At 42.7% G+C, this 17,009-nt stretch overlaps 1 protein-coding gene across 2 annotated transcripts in view; it reads right to left on the reverse strand.

Annotated features, from left to right (window-relative positions):
- adgrl1a (adhesion G protein-coupled receptor L1a) overlaps positions 1-17,009 on the reverse strand; it is a 97,533-nt gene that overhangs the window by 75,572 nt on the left and 4,952 nt on the right. The window lies entirely within an intron of this gene.

The following is a 17,009-nucleotide window of genomic DNA, read 5'->3' on the forward strand; positions in this document are numbered from 1 at the left end:
TGCTCATCCCTATGGGCCACCTGTTTGCCACAAGCCAGAGCATAACGCTTCTACCCCCACCCATCCTGATCCACTCCAACCAAGTTGATGAGCTAGATAACACAGTATGGTGGAGAGAACACACAGGATGCCCCCCAGAAAAGTAATCCGGAGACACAATGAGCGAATACGTAGGATAAGCAGCGGGGCCCAGGGCTAGCAGGAGGCCTGCATGATGAGACGAGAAGGAGAATAAAAGAAAGAGGGGCAGAGATGGAGAGAAAAAGAGAATTGGAGACAACATAGTGAGTGAGTAAAGGAAGGGGAGGTAGCTGAATGAAAGGGAGATTAAGAGGGAAGGGTAGAAAAAGTGGGGGGTAGTCTTCATTAAAGGATACAGTAAGGAGAGAGCAAGAGCGAGGGATGTGAAATGTAGGGAGTGAGTAGGTGATAGGATGTGAGGGGATGAGAGTGGTGAGGAAGGGAGGAGCGGGCATTAGAGGGAGACTGAGGCATCTGCTGTTGCTCCACATGGATGTTTATCCAGCCTATGGCTTCCTGAGAGACACATAGTAGAACTTCTCTCCCCAGAAGCCTCCTCTCACATCACTCTGTGGGCCTGTGTGTTTGTGTGTGCAGAGAAGTTCAGATACATTTCTGTGCTTAATAGTCTTTGCATGTATTACGCAGCGGCCCAGTATGTGTGCCTGTGGTGTGCCTGAGCCTGTCTAAGTATAGCATCAGTGTCTATTTTGCATGTGTGCTAGTTTGCTCTTCCCTGGCTCCGGTTGGGTTTCAGTGTAGTGTAAAGCAGCACAACCCCTTCAGCAGGCTGGTGGTTGTGCTCAGTCCTGGGTGAGGGGGAGGGATGGAAGTGGATGGAGGGATGGCGGCAAACAGAAAGGATGAGTGTTTATATTTAGCTCCATGCACAATCAGTTGGGAAGCTAGATTGAATATTCAAACCACTGCTTAATAATAGCATTCTGTTAATACACACTGACCACAGAGAAGCTGACTCGGAGCACAGAAACTGTGTTCAGGCTAACAGCAGCTACGGCATGAGAATTGCAAAATGGACAGGCTCTGTGTTGCAGCGTGGCTGTTATGAATATTTGAAGCAGCCATATCGCTAGGCTCCTGTTTGTTGCTTAAGGGGGGAAACATGGGCGCGGGCAGAGAGTGGTTGGCAGTGCACAGAGGCCGGGATGGAGGGGGGTGGCGAGCAGTGGCGCAGGCAGCGGCCCGTCCTGAGCCAGGCAGCAGGCGGCTCAGTGAATGAAAGCAGGGCAGGTCATGTGTGGGTGGGGAGGCGGGACTCTCCTGCTGCTGAGACAGATGCCACGGTTGTTAGGCTTAATTTCTTCTGCCAAGCACCACCCAGAACTGGCCAAAAACAAACTCAAATGCTTGTGACTAGTGTGTGTGTGTGTGTGTCTGTGTGTCTGTGTGTGTGTGTGTGTGTGTCAATAGAGAGAAAGAGCACTGTTTGATTCGGTATCAGGCTCTACCAGGAGCACACACAAGCAGAGCAGCAATCGTTTACTGTTCAATCCTGTCCACCTTCCATCTCCTCCTGTGTTCTCTGAGTCTCTTTCTCAGTCCTATCTCCATTTCTCACCATCCATCTTCCTGACTCTTTCTAGTCTTTATTTTTCTCTCTCCATCTTTTCCCCATCTTTCCCTCTGCAGCAAAGCTGGCTCCCACTGCAGTGAAAAGGGTAAAGGCAGAGAGAGGGTGGAGTGTGTGTGTGTGTGTGGGGGGGGGCACAGAGCGACTAAGAGAGAAGTGAGAGATAAAGAAAGAGCAGTTTGGTATTTGGCTCAGTGTTGCATTATTGGCTCTGGTTGATCTCATCTGAGCAGATTACAGGAATACAATACTAACAAATCACAGTTCTGCCTCTTGAGCCTCACACCCTATCACTCACACGCAAGCACAACACACAAACGCTGACTCTCTCTCACACACAGACACACACAAACTCGCACACTCCCCGGAGCTGACACCCACACCTGTGGCCTTTCTAGCCATTCTGTAGTTGCTTCTCTTTATACCTAACATTACATACAAAACCAACACTTGAGCGCACACGTCATTCAACACTCCGCTACCTTCCTTGACAAGAGGCATCACCCATGCAGCAAGACATAATTACCTCTCGATTAATTACTAAAAATAATAAAGCAGCAAAAAAGACACATTCTAAAAGCGCAAAGCATTCCAATTTACCCCCATAATGTGTTCATTATAAATGAACACTTATTTCTTCTCATCCATACGCTCTATTGCTCTTTCTTTCTCTTGACTCCTCTCTTGACTTCTCTCAGCCCAACTGGGTTGGAGGCTGGCGGAGTGGGGGTGGGGTGGCTCCCTGTGCCAAGGCCAGTGCAACAGGTTTTGACTCTTTACTTACACATTAATTCAAGTATTGATCATGTTTGTGTTAAAGGCAAGGAAAAACAGAGAAGGGAAGTCAGAAAATCCCCCAAACAGAATTCATCAACAATTCATAGCCACCATTGCCATTCAGGAAACAAAAATGATGCACACAAGCACACACACACACACACACACACACACACACACACTGGCACACGCCCCTCAACTCCCAAGGACGAACACATCATACACTTACACTTTGGATGTCGATCCAAAAACATTGATTCACACTTCAATAATACTTATTCATTTATCTATTTACTCATTCAGGCACATATACATTTTATGTCAAAGAAGTGCCAGCTGTGGCTGAAATCTGGTAATGGATTGACTCATGTAAGATTTTCTTTTTCTTTTCACTCATTCGACACGAAAATGTAAGCCAAGTTTCTATTTGTTATGGAAGACTGTGCTGCTCCTGTGCATTTTTCCCATCAATCAAAAAAAATAAAGCGCTCTTCATCTCCTGCTGTATTATGGATTAAGGCATTGACATTTTACAGTATTAACTGTAAGTTCTCAATGTAAGGCTTTCCTGAATAAAACAGAGCAAAACTGCAGAACAATTGCATTACAGTGCTTTAAAAAACAAGAAACTGTTGCGCATGTGCATCACATTATAAATGCTACACTTGCCATTGTGCAGCACAACAGTAATCTCTCACACACACAACACACAATGGTGAAAGCACTACCAAAAGCGCGTCATGGTGTCTGGGTGGCAGACAGGCTTCGGAGACAACAACGGTGAAAATTAAATTCCATTTAAGACTAATCCCATTTCCAACCTCTGCTGAGTCTCACTGCTATTGTGACAGTCAAGGAAATCTGTCTCAATTGTTCCATTACGGGAATTGATGGTGAAACACGATACAGCATAAATAATGGAGCTTGATCACCAAGAGACAGGACCTGAAGGAGACTACGACAGGGTCAGACAAGCATGCTGCAGCCAAGGGTGGTGGGGAGGGCATAAGCACAGAGCCATGCCAGACAACAAGTAGACAGAGACAGGTGAAAGGCTGGGAGAGAAGAGGGAACAGTAAACAATGTGTGTGCATTTATGTCGTGCTAATTCTCTTGACATTTCACGTGCAGTATTGTTTTGCTGCTGCTGTTACTGACAGAGACAAGGTGAGAGGTGGGAAGGATTTGAATGCACCACAGGCTGCAGGACAGACAATAGCCTTGTCCCTACATCAACATACCACCACATATATGTCACACACATAAACAATTATATATACATGCACTTCTCGGCATTGAAAGTGAATCAACCATTGGCATCCCAAGGGAAAATGAGCAATAATAAATTATCTTACTGCTCTCTAGCAACAGCTCCTCTCTAATCGAGCACTGGCATTGCTTAGTGTTTCTCTCTCTATGAGAGTAAATATACTCATCTATTACATGAAACAAAATGGTTACCAGTTACAGCCAAGAAGGTTGGGATTATTATTTAATAGAGTTACTACTAAAAATACAAACCTTAATTTCAGTACCCCGATGATGGTAAGAGGCAAGGATAGAAAATCCTCCCTGAAAAATTAAACACAGAGCAGTCCCACTTGCTATAATTACACAGAACATGAAACAAGGTATTCAAATGTAGCTACATTTATGTGCCAAAGAGAGATACGCATCCCTTGGACTCTTCTAAAATGATGTAGAAATGACAGAAGACTGACACATAGAGATTGATGCATAAACACTATCCACCTACTTTTCAAATTTGCATTCATTTCACATCCAACTCGAAATTCACATCCAATTTTACAGTCAGTTCACGTCCAAGCTGGCACTCAAATTCAGCCACTTGTGCATGCAGCTTGTATTCGCGGGTCAGTGTGGTTATAGCTGACACTTTCTGTCAACACACCCATCACTAACCCCCATTACCCGCTCACTTAGTCTGTTCCATCATGCCTCACTCATTCATTTGCCCACATGCGCACATGTGCACCAATGCCCCCGCAATCTGCACAAACACGCAGTCATCACACACTTGTTTGATCAGCAGTTTGTTCATTTGCTTAGGTCTTTACTTGATCACAGTACTCTCACCCACTCATTTGACATTTGTTCATGGTCTAGGCCGCTCTCATTTGGTCCCCACCTAGATCTCTGCCACCACTCCTCAGTTACATGCTCATTACTCTTTACCCGTTTGCTCGTTCTACTTCCCAGTCACACACTTTCTCTTCCTCTCTTGCTGTCTCCGTCACATCTGGCACATCTGTCTGTCTCTCCCCTTTATTAACCCTCCGGATGACACAGTCCCTCACATCACTTCTCTGTTCATCCTCCCTAACTCTTTCTGGCTAAGAATGTGGTCTCTCTCTCATTATAGATTGCCTCCACCCATTCCAATAAAAGATTTAAGAGCTCCTTTAAGTGCTAATCAGGTTGTCATCCGTGCAGCCAAAATCAGATGCTTGATAAATAAAGGCTTGTCTCTCTTGGCTAGCGGCTCACTGTGTTTAAATAGGTGACACCGGAGTGCATTCTAAGCACACCAGATCGATGCCAGAACCCCTGGGGTCCCCTGAAACGGTGAACAGAGACAAAGCTTAGTGCTCACTAATAACGCAGGGATAGGCAACTTGCTCCCTATTTTCAGAGGAACTCTCCATGGGCTTGTCCTCCACTCCCCTAACTCTTTTTTCTCTCTTTCTCTCATCACGACTGCCTGTTTGAACTCGCCAGTTGGCAGAACTGCATAAACATAGAGACCCCAAACATTTTTTTTTTCTTCGTACATTACAGAGAAGGTTAAGCTGTTGCACTGAGGGAAGTGCATTAAATTATACCAACAGACACAACAATCACTCCCATCTTCAGTCCCCAACCAGCACACTCTCTGCTGTCCAATCATCCCATCACATCCCACTATGGCCAATTTGCTGCTATGCCCAATCTTTCCTCCGCAGTCAAACTGTTTGCCATCACTCGAAATACCATATCACCAGTCCTCGCTGTCACCCGCCAAGCCATATCAACAAAACTCCCGCCCTCGTCCAATATATTCAGCACCAAGCTCGGCTCAACAGACATGTGCTATCACTGACCCATGCCTACACAGTAGTACAACACAATGCTCAGTCTTAACTCTTCTCAGCCCCCTAACTTCTCACACATCTCACTTTGCGTCCACTTACATTCCCTCCCATGAAAGCTCTACACCCTGCGATGGCAATATACAGGTCCAACTCTCCCTCGGTGGTTCTTTTCCCTCGCTTTGATTTTCTGTCCATCAAGGGGGCGTGGATTAGCGGTCTCTTGTTTATCTGCTCGTCAGTTTTATCTATCTATCACTAAGCCATCCGCTGTGCTGCAGCGGCCTCAGCACTGCATTAATCCCCTATCAGCCAGCCAGCCATCCATCACCCCGCTGTCTATCACGTCAGATCCATCATCCGCCCATCTGTCTCATACTGCCCATGCTCCGAGATGATCTCCTCGGAGAGCCCCACCGGCAAGTCACACAGAGTGGAAGGGACGGCGGGGCAGGAGGAAATTAGAGGGAAATGCAGAAACAGAAGACAGGGGAGAGGGAGAGAAGATTATAGCCTGCATCCTGCTGAAAGCATTCACTTCGTGTCACTACATGCTTATTAGCTGTTATGTTTGTTTAATTGTAATTTGTTTGTTTTCCTCGCCTACTAATTCTAGCCAGTGGGAGAAGTGCCAGTAGAGGGAAAGATAGCTGCTGGGGACGGGGGTCATAAATCCCATAAAACCCAAATGTAGTGAGAAACCCTGGCCCCTCCTTCTCCACCACACTGAAGCAAGGAGGGGATATTGTCTAAAGCCTCCAGCTTTAAAACAGCTCAATATCTGGGTTCATCAGGGGTCATTTGTATTTCCATCCATATCTGCTACCATCGGAAGGCTAGTGAGATGTACACATGAGCAGGAGAGAAGGTGAATGTAGGGCAAACGTTAGTACACTCGCAGAGGAAGGGGAGTCCACACAGGTGGGTGTAAGTGCAGGGCGCAGGGGCAAGAGAGTGTAAACAGGCACATATTATGAGAACTATGAGCACACAGACATTAAGGTCTGTAAACTGCAAATGGTAGGTGAGCAAACAGGTATGTATGTGGGCTGAAGCACTGCAATTATTTAGACGAGTTGACAAATAAGAGTCTGTGAGGACAAAACAAATTGTTTAGAGGGTAACAGAATGAGCACAGAATGTCGATACATTGAGACTGTTCGTGCAAAGAAAAAACAACCAAGTTTATGAAAAGAGGAAGCTTAATATGCAGTCTAGCAGCTATGCAGAGACCATAAGCAGTAGATCTGTGTGGAACAGTTTGTTTAGATACACACTATAATCTGTGTGAATAACCACCTCAAGGCAATTGTACAATTATGGTTTGGAGTAACTCCATTTGCTTGGTAGCCAGTGTTTACATGATTTGCTTGATGTAAAGTAGCCGAGCAACACCACAAGGAAAACGGACTATGTGTCTATGTTTTGTTGTGATGATGAATTTATAGAACTCCATAACACAGGCTGTCACTTGCAGAGTTAGTTGTAAGATGAAAGCCAGTTTGCTGTTGCCCCCGCCCCTCCCAAAAAAATGCTTTGCTTTGTTTTCCTTTGTTTTTCACCGCCAGCCATGCAGCTGTTTGTACAAAACACCAAAACATTTCTGAATGTAAGTGTATGCCAGAGTACAGCAGAAGATTGATTTTGGGGTCAGACAATTGAGTTATCCTTTCTTCAAGTGTGGCTTTAATTCAACTAAGATAATCTAGTTAACATGTTTACATGACAGGTGCAATAATTTGAGCACTGCCTTAATCTGGTTATAATCAAATTACTGGCATTCGTGTAGTCCAGAGTCAGACTCAGAGTCTAAAGTAGCTCTGCGGTAAAAAAGAAATCCTTTGAAAATGCTGCATAGTAGTGAAGGCTAGCGTATCCTTGTGTGTCTTTAAAAGGACACACGTAGGATACGTGTCATCCACACAGGATCCTCTTTTTAACAATGTCACATGGCGGCCATGACAATACAAAACCTAATGAATAACATTCAATGAAATTTCTTACAAAATGGAAGTACCTCCCACATCCTATTTGCCGGTAAACCTAAGAATCATTCCCAGAGTATCTTCAGTCGTTTATTATATTAACTATAAACAGTGTAATATAATGCACAGCAGAAGTGCCAGTAGAATGACAGAGTGCTGCCCTTTGCATTTGTTTGAACTTGTATGGTAATTATATCCTTAGCTGTGGTCCTTGTCATATGATTAAATAAACACATGGAGAAGGATTCCTGCTGTATTTTATTACATGGCAGAGTATACCACCCAGTAACAAGCTACCACTGCTCTTGCTAAATTTCTCTCTACAGGACATACAATAGCACAGTATTAGGATGCTACTGTAGACTTACATGCCATGCCTCTAAAATTAATCATTTTCTTTGCTGATGATCTCTCTAATCCAGTCAATTGTTTTTACCCCTATGTAGTCAAATAGCTATGTAGGATTACAGCTAGGACTGCATAATGTCTTGTGAATAGAACTAGCACTATGAATGCAGGCAGCCGATTGACAGCTTTGAATAACATCAAAATCGGTGGTCCTCTATTACACATGGAATAGGAGGAAAGAGATGTGTGAAGCTTCTGCTTTTATCCATAATGAGCCTAAACAAACATCTCCAAACAAATGTTCTTCTTCCACATGCCACTGAATTAGATGAGACAGCTGTCAGAAAGCATCCATATCCATCCTGAGTTAGCTCTAATTGGAGAACTACTCTCCCTCCTCTGGCCCTATTTGACAGATACTGCTCAATCACCACACCGGTGCTGAACACTGCTCCAGCCCTGCAATCTGCAATTACAACGCTACTGTTACACATTGACACCTCACACGCTGCACACATCCGAGCACAATACTCACACATGCATATACTTTACTTTTGCATTTGTGTGTGCATGCATGTTCACATTCCATTAATGCTGAATGTACATGTGCTGAGCCTGCATGTGATGTAATTTTTATAACATACAATAGCAGCATGCTGTTAAGAAAATATATAAATTATGATTGCTGCTTTTCCAATAAAAAGGTGAAAACCTGCAGTCCATAACAGAAGCAATTACCAGTTACACAAATATACAGAGATAGAGACACACACAAACATAAACACTCGCACAGCCTCATAAACACATACCTACTTTATTTCGTACACAGTGAATTAATCAGCTCTTAGACAAATAGCTGAATAAATACTGTGGATAACCAGATCAATATTGTACACTCAATTCATCTGAGTTCACAGAGATGTCAAATTCTGCATAGTTCCATAGCACACTGATTAAACTGGCACCACATTAATTCAGTAAATCAATAAAACCAATCTTTCAAATAAATCAAGTCGCATGGACTGCTAGAGCCAATTGGAGGGCAAGAACACATTAAAATTCCCTTGCTCCAACTGCATATCTATGTCAACCAGGCAGCACGCTGATTTGCTATGTGGATTCCACAATTTGTGGAATGAAAACGATTAATCCATGAAACAATAACCAGGGTGCCAAGAAGGCACATGGTAATTCTATAATGATCAAAGACTCAATTAAATCCTTTTCCATTCTGTTCCCTAAATGCCTCATGTCTGTGGCTGCAGAGCAAATCTGTGTGTGTGTGTGTGTGTGTGTGTGTGTGTGTGTGTGTGTGTGTGTGTGTGTGTGTGTGTGTGTGCATGTGGGTGTGTGTGTGTGCGTGTGCTTTTGGTGGTCAGTGAATGTCATGTGTGTGTGTGTCTTGAGGCTGTGAGGTGAGAGAGGTTAAGCTGTGGTCTGGCAAGTGTCTTGTGGTCAGACGATGTCAGATGTGTGGTTCATGTTCATATTCTAATAGCACTACAGGATAGGAGCACAAGTGGAGTAATAGTAATAGTTTTTGGATTATAAGTGCATTAATTTCCCGACAGACAAGTCAGTGTATTTTATTAGAAATATGTCCTTAACCAGCCTCCATGAAGCCTTTCATGGCGCCCATCATTTTTTCAACGTTCCCCATATTTTGTCCCTGTTACAAATGAAAGTAGCAAAGCACTCTGTTTCTAAAAATTGCTGCAATACACTATAGCTGTAAGAAACAAACAAACAAAAAATCCTTCACATGACCAGGAAAGATTTGCTGAGCATGCATGGTCATTTTTAGCAGCATCTGACTTAAAATTGATACTGTTAAACCACACCTGGCTGCAAGTTGTTGACTATTGTGTTGTGCTGCTTTACTGAAAAACTCGGGGTGATAACCCTCAGTGGCATGGGACTTAACAACCTCAACCCTATCTTTAATGTAGGGCTGCAACTAACTATTATTTTTATTATTGCTTTGAGTATATAAAATGTCAGAACATTTTGAAAAAGGATCTACAGTTTCCCTGAACCCAAAGTGACGTCTTCAAATTGCTTCTTCAGTCCAACCAACAGTCTAAACCCCAAAGAGTCCTTATTTAATATCATAAAATGACAAAGAAAAACAGCAACTCCTTACATTTAAGAAGCTGGAACCAGCAAAGGTTGTTGCTTGAAAAAAAATTACGATTAATCGATTATCCAAATAGTTGGCAATACATTTTCTTTTGATTAAATAATCAATTAGTCAACTAATCGTATTGTATAATAAAGGAAAAAATCAACATGAAATCCCCTCTGCTGCCTGTGTCTCATAGCTCCCCAGCACTGGTAAGCAGCAGGGTTAGCGTACAGTTGTGTTCTGGCTTGAACCACAGACTTTACTTACTTCATATTCCTTACAAGGACACATTATGAATTGCCATAGTATCTACATTTATAAACTACTGATAAAGAACACAACAAACCATGAATTTTCAACCTATAAAAAATGTATTATAAAAGTAAATTACAGCAATAATTAAATTTGCTGAGTGTAATGTGATCCTGCCGGAACAGGATTCAGTGCCTCCTTTGCTATTATCAAAATTTTCAAGCTCCATATATACCAGTTGATGCAATGAAACAGAGTGGAGGAGATCGATAGACAAACCATATATAAAAGCAGTGGACGTAGCCACCATGACATCACCCACTGGTTTGTGGAGTACCGATTTGCAGACTCGAGTTTAGTATTTTGCCCGTCGCTATCTTGTGTTTTTTTGGAACCAGAAGTGACCAAGAGTGGGTGGATCTAGCTAGCTTGGTTAGTAAGGTGCATCCGTAATTCACCCTAACGGTGATATGATTAGGAAGCTAATATTGGCTAGCAAAAAACAGGTTTAAAAAAAAGAAACAATTAACAGCTGACTCCTTACAGTGTCTTTTAGTATAACCGAATGCGGAACAAGACATTTTAAAGTGACCAAAATGTTCAAATTAAATTTCATGAACTGAAAACACACTGTGAAAGGGTCAAAGCTCTTAGACAAAAACATAGACAGCATCCAAAAATAAGTTCACTGCTAATTAAATGTCCACAGTGCAGTGGATATGATTTTTCTCTATCCTGATTGACAGGTTTCTGTAGTAGCGACTTTTCATTCACAAGGTAATCACGCCCTAAGGCATACACTGCTTTATTATCTATTTTACTCAAATGCACCATAATTTACAAAATGAACATAATTTACAGTGACTTGGAACTAGCAACTGAAAAAATAAACTTATCAGGGAAGTGTTTACTAAGGTAAAAAAAAACAAAAAAACAAGTGATCAAGTCAGTGAGTCGAATGCAATGTGACTTCTTATTACAGCCAGTGGAGTCGCACCTTTCTTCACTTCCACATTGGCTTTAGTTTTCAAACCCAGAGGTTGCAGCTTAAGACAGACAGATAAAACAGAACACGTCACTGAGTTCGATCTGACTGAGCACAGTTTTTGCAGCGAGAGACAGCTTTTTCAGGTTGTTTTCTATTGCCAGTGCTGCTAATGCACCCTAGATGCCTTGCGTGTTTGCAGGAGCACTCTGAAAGACTATTGCATTTCCCCAATAAAATAAAAAAGTTTGGGAAAAGACTGTTCTGCAGCATATGGACAAAAATACCTATATGATAAAACATTTATTGTTACACCACAACAAGGAGTGGTCTGCCATTGATTCTACAATGTAACATTTGTGAAAACACTGGACATTATAGGAAACATTGCAAGTAGTAAAAAGAGTTGAACATTTGAATTTCCTCTTTCAATAAAGGCTGCATTTTAAAATTATGGTTATTTTAAGCTGCTAATAATAGATCACATGTCTCAGTGTAATTTTAAAGGTGTTGCTCAAAGTGACAAGACCACAGAGAATAATCACCTGAGTGCTGTCCTTCAACTTTCCTGTTTTGGTTTAGTCTCACCGTTCTCATCAACCAAGGGCGTAGAGGTTTCGTCTCAAAATTGGTAGGGACACAACAACCCTCCACACTTACATTTATTGGTTGGCCAGAAACATGTCTTCAAATAAATGCTATTACTCTGTGTCTACTGGATGTGTAAATAGGCAAATGTTTGTTAAGACCTTCATCAACTATAAGGTGGTATTATGTCGATGTTGTATTTACAGCTTGTTACACTGCCCCCTAGTGGGTGAAAATTGATTGCCATCCATCCATCCATCCATCGTCAACCGCTTATCCTGCGTACAGGGTCGCGGGGGGGCTGGAGCCAATCCCAGCTGGCATCGGGCGAAAGGCAGGGCACACCCTGGACAGGTCGCCAGTCCATCGCAGGGCCACACACAGACGAACAACCACTCACACTCACACTCACACCTAAGGACAATTTAGGGTCACCAATCAACTTAGGTTGCATGTCTTTGGATGGTGGGAGAAAGCCGGAGCACCCGGAGAGAACCCACGCAGACACGGGGAGAACATGCAAACTCCACACTGAAAGGCCGGGGGGAAAATTGATTGATGAGTGTTTAAATATAAATTGTGAATTTGCCCTTTAACAACAATTTGTGGTATTCACAAACTAACACACTCTATCTAACTTAATTCCCCCAACCAATTATCTGGGATTTGAGCCAGTTTTCATCTGCCTACAAACCTATAATGTACCTCAAGGTATTGTACACTGACAATTTGCAGCCCACAGATAAACTTGACACATTTACAGCGTGAACACAGAGACTACCATTACAAGACTGCCGTTGTGGTGGACTGATTAAAAAAACAGCTGCTAAAAAGGTTAATATGCTGTTGCACTCATTCACTTTCCTGCACAGTGTCAGAGAGGTGAACCTATGATACCACAAGTGAGGGTAGTATTTTCCTGTGGTTTGTGTCCATATGTGCAGGGAAGCAGAGGGCATGAGGATTGGAGAGCAGCGGCACAGGACAGTCTCAGGTGAGCCACACATAGTCCCAACATAATTATAATCCTTAATTAATCCACTCCGGATGCTCTCTCTCTCTCTCTCTCTCTCTCTCTCTCTCTCTCTCTCTCTAGAAGTTCAGTGCTCTAGGTGTTTATTGACTTTTTCCATCATGGTGCACCCCCTCCACCCCCCTGTCTCATCTGGCATCTGCCTACTGTATGTATTATGCTCTAGGTGTTTTTGCAGCTGTTTATGAATATACATGCCCTTTCACACCTCTGTCTAGGAGCTTCATCTCCCCTCTGCCTCCTTCCCTACCTCCTCTCTCTTTTCTACCTGCTTCTCTCCAACTCCCATCTTGGCAGATAAGCAAACAAACAGCTTCTTTTGGTCCCGTGTTGTTTCTTAGTGTTGCCTCTTCTCACAGCTCACAGCATGGATACGCACACACACACGAACACAGAGACGCAAAACACAAACATGCTCACACCGGTCTAACACCATATACTCCAAGGGGAGTACTGCTGACACAAATACAAACCCACCAGAGCCATCCTCTGTGGAATGACTCAGGTAAGTCTCAGGTGAACATCACTGCTTGCAAGGACCAGACACATACAAAAGCAAAGACAGACGGAGTTCCTGTTTATGTACATGTCTGTCCTAATTCTGCTGCCTGACTGAATACGTTGATAGCTTAGAAGATGTCGAGTAACTCCTGGATCAGTCATTGAGTGTGAGGGGTCAGTGGCAGAAAGCGAGAAGTAGATCGTGTAAAAAGGTGTAATAATGGAAAATTGGAGTCCTGCAGTAGCAGATGAAGGGTCTGTACATGGCACTAAGCTGAAGGTAATGAGGACAAAGGTGTCTGTATTGATGCTGGTAGAGTAAGAGTGCCAGGTATGAGGAGGAGCGACGACTACTCCTGCCATTACCACTCAGCCTCCCGCTCTGCCCGAGCCAATTAGAGGGGCTCATCCGCCATTCCGGTCGGCACCCTCCATCCAGCTATCAGAAATACGTAAGGATTGATTGGACAAGCTATTAGGTCAATTGATCCCCGTTTCCTTTCATCTATGCGCTCCCCCTTTTTCAGATGGACAGATTGGCTGTGGAAAGCTAGTCCAATTACCTGAAGACAAGAGTTTAACTAAGATGGCCTGATGGATCTTCTCTCCATCTTTCTCTTTGTGTGTGAGGCCATCCCTCTGCTTTTGATTGTGAGGTTTTAGTTTTTGAAATTAAGTGTGTTTGCATTTGCTTCCTATCAGAGATAGGAACTCGAGTTTGAGACTCGGACACGAGTCCGACCTAAGTCGTACACACAGTGACTTCAGACTTGACTTGAGATTCGTCCTCAAAAGACTTGACTCAGACTCGAGGTGCGGGACTCGTGAACAACGTTAATTTTTAGGAAATGTCTTATGAGCGTGCTATTATTCCCCTCCCTGCATTACCTATAACTTACCTACGTAACACATTGGCCTATCTGCTGAGGACAACAAACCGTTTTTTGTTGTCCTCTAGGGACGAAACGGTATGAAAATTTCATATCACGATTATAGAGGCCAAAATTATCACGGTTATCAGTATTATCACAGTATTGTAAAAATGTGCCAAAAAATATTAAAATGTACTGATACACACATTGAAACCAAGTTTTATATTGAAAACTACAAATACAATTGCAATTTTGCTTGCATAAAAAACTAAAATAACAGCAATTACCTTTTGTAAACATATGAAAATCAAAGTGTGCATTATCAAGATTTTATATTTTATATTTATATAGGTAATACAATGGACAATTACATGAAACCCCCGTGGACAATTACATGAAAACAAATCTCTATAGAAGTGAATTATAGAAGTCATTAGAAGACAGTGATAGTAACTGCAATGAGCCAAAAAACTGACATAAATACAGAGGAGTCTGTAGCGTTTATAGATATGCTGGTTGGTTGAGTAAACTGCGTAACCTGTTATCATGCGCAGTGGACGAATAGCCAACACACGACGCACACAGTAACAGAACAACGTGTAGAAGTTTTACAAGAGCAGCAACACTGACAGCTTCAGTTTACACGCTGTTAGCAATTAAGAGAGACAAACCAAAGCTAAAAGTTAACTCACCCTGGGTTCACTATAAGTTTATTTTCTTCATCAAGTTTCCCTCTGCGCTCTCATAAAAACTAAAATACGAGTCTCCGCCGTGTTGTCATTGACACAAACAAACCCACGTTGCATTCTGCGCATGCGCGCCTGCTTCTGGGAAACGCTGTACAGTGTTTGCCGTAATTAAAATGTGTACGGGAATAATAACCGTCGGGAATTCTACCATGGTTTACCGTTAAACCGGTAATTGTTTCATCCCTATTGTCCTCTCTCATGTGCGGCTGCTGTGCTATCCAACATAAACTTTGGCTTTAAAACTTAACACAACAAGACCCAAACAAAAGAACTTCTCAATGCAAAATAGATTAGTAACCTGAGGTTAGTAAGCATGTTTAGCTCAGCATTGGTCATCTAACGCTAGCTTGCTTCTTGCTTTAGCAACGAGCTACGGGAGGTTAACTCCCAACTGTCGTTCGTTATGAAAAGATGAGTGAGCGTTTGTTTGCTTGAAAGACTTGTGGTGGTCGATTAACGTTATCATTTACGTCGCACTGGCTGTCATCACGTTAATTATTAACGGTGGTTGCAAGCAGGTTACAGTTTTATTGTTGATCATGTAACGTTACAGTTTTATTTAGTTATAACATTACACTGGTTTGAGAGTCTGGGGGAGGTGTTGGCTTACAGGTGTTGACTTACAGTAGCCTAGTTAATTAGCTGTGATTAGTTGTAGATGCATTGTACAGTAGGCTACGTAGTTGTGCTCTGTTAGTGAAAAACAGGTTCCAGGTATATTGTTGATCATGTAATAGCCTATTACAGTTTTATTTAGTTAACGTTACACTGGGTTTGAGAGTCTGGGGAATGTGACTTACTGTAGTTTATAAGCTGTCATTGATTGCATTGCACATTACATGGTTGTGCTCTGTAAGTGAAAAATAGGAATTCCTTATAGCTATGCAGTGTTATAAGCAGCCTGGACTGAACGCAGCAGGTGATACAGCATTCATTATAACCATGAGTGACTTGAGACTTGACTTGGACTCTAGCTGAAAGACTTGTGAGCCTATATCTCTATTGGCATATACAAGCATTGCCACATTTCTCTGATTGTATTAGTGGTTTGCTATAGGTGCAAAACAATCAGAATTGATCACATGGTATTAAATGCCTCATCATCAGTATACATCTTTGGCAGGAGCCGCCAAAACTGATTTCCTAAAATGCCACATAACCAGCAGGGCAAGATTATATTGATTTGTGATCATTATTCTGAAGTGCCTTCAAAATTGTATCTTGGCACAGGGCCTTGACAACCCATTAAATACATGTTAAGAAGTGAAAACTGACAAACACAAAGTGAGCTGATAACTGGTATTTGAAGTTGCTTTTAACAACATGAATAGGAAAATCAGGCGAACTCAAAAGGGCAATCATACCCGACCATTACAAACAGCGGTTAGAATTTGGTCGTCGAAACTGCTGTGACGCACTTTTTAAACATCAATTCAGAGTCCCCTTTCCCCTGACAAATCTGTGTAAAACCGAATGAATTGCTGGTGAGGCTGATTGGTCACATTGATTGAGCATCAGAGTCTTTTCAGTGCTGTACACCAAGTCGTCTCTCAGTCGATAGACACAACCCAAATACACCAGGCACTCAATCCAGTGTGTTGCTACATGGCCCCATCCAGCTAATTTAACACCCACTCCATTTATGAAAAAGAGTCCTCATCGATTTTTTTCTGTTCATGTGCTCTTGTTGCTCCTGTTCATTTTCGCCATGCCGGCGCCTACATGTGCGCAGGGCCTGCAGCAATTGAATTGAATTAGTGTGTGGTAAGGCTCCTATAAGATTGGCTTCTCAAAGCCCACACCTTCAGTCTTCCTCCAGATGTAGCAGAGACCACAGAGCCAAGAGCCTGCAGTTATAGGCTGTAGTGTGCATGGCTACATTCACAGAGAACTCCACAGCACAAAGGCCATGAGCTTCAAAATGGACGCACACTGCCCATTGCTTATGCAGTTCGGCACAACGACAAAGACAATTTCTGCCTGTTGCCCATTATGTACCTGTCCCCCTCTGCTATTGCACTCTGTACTCTTCCCTCTAGCTATTCTATTTTCTTTCCCTCTCTTTCCAATCCATTACTGCATGTTCATGCTCA

The sequence above is a fragment of the Micropterus salmoides genome, unplaced genomic scaffold (genome assembly GCF_014851395.1).
Source record: "Micropterus salmoides isolate LMB-PRFRI ecotype aquatic unplaced genomic scaffold, ASM1485139v1 Ms_hic_scaffold_10, whole genome shotgun sequence".
NCBI classification, from domain to species: Eukaryota; Metazoa; Chordata; class Actinopteri; order Centrarchiformes; family Centrarchidae; genus Micropterus; species Micropterus salmoides.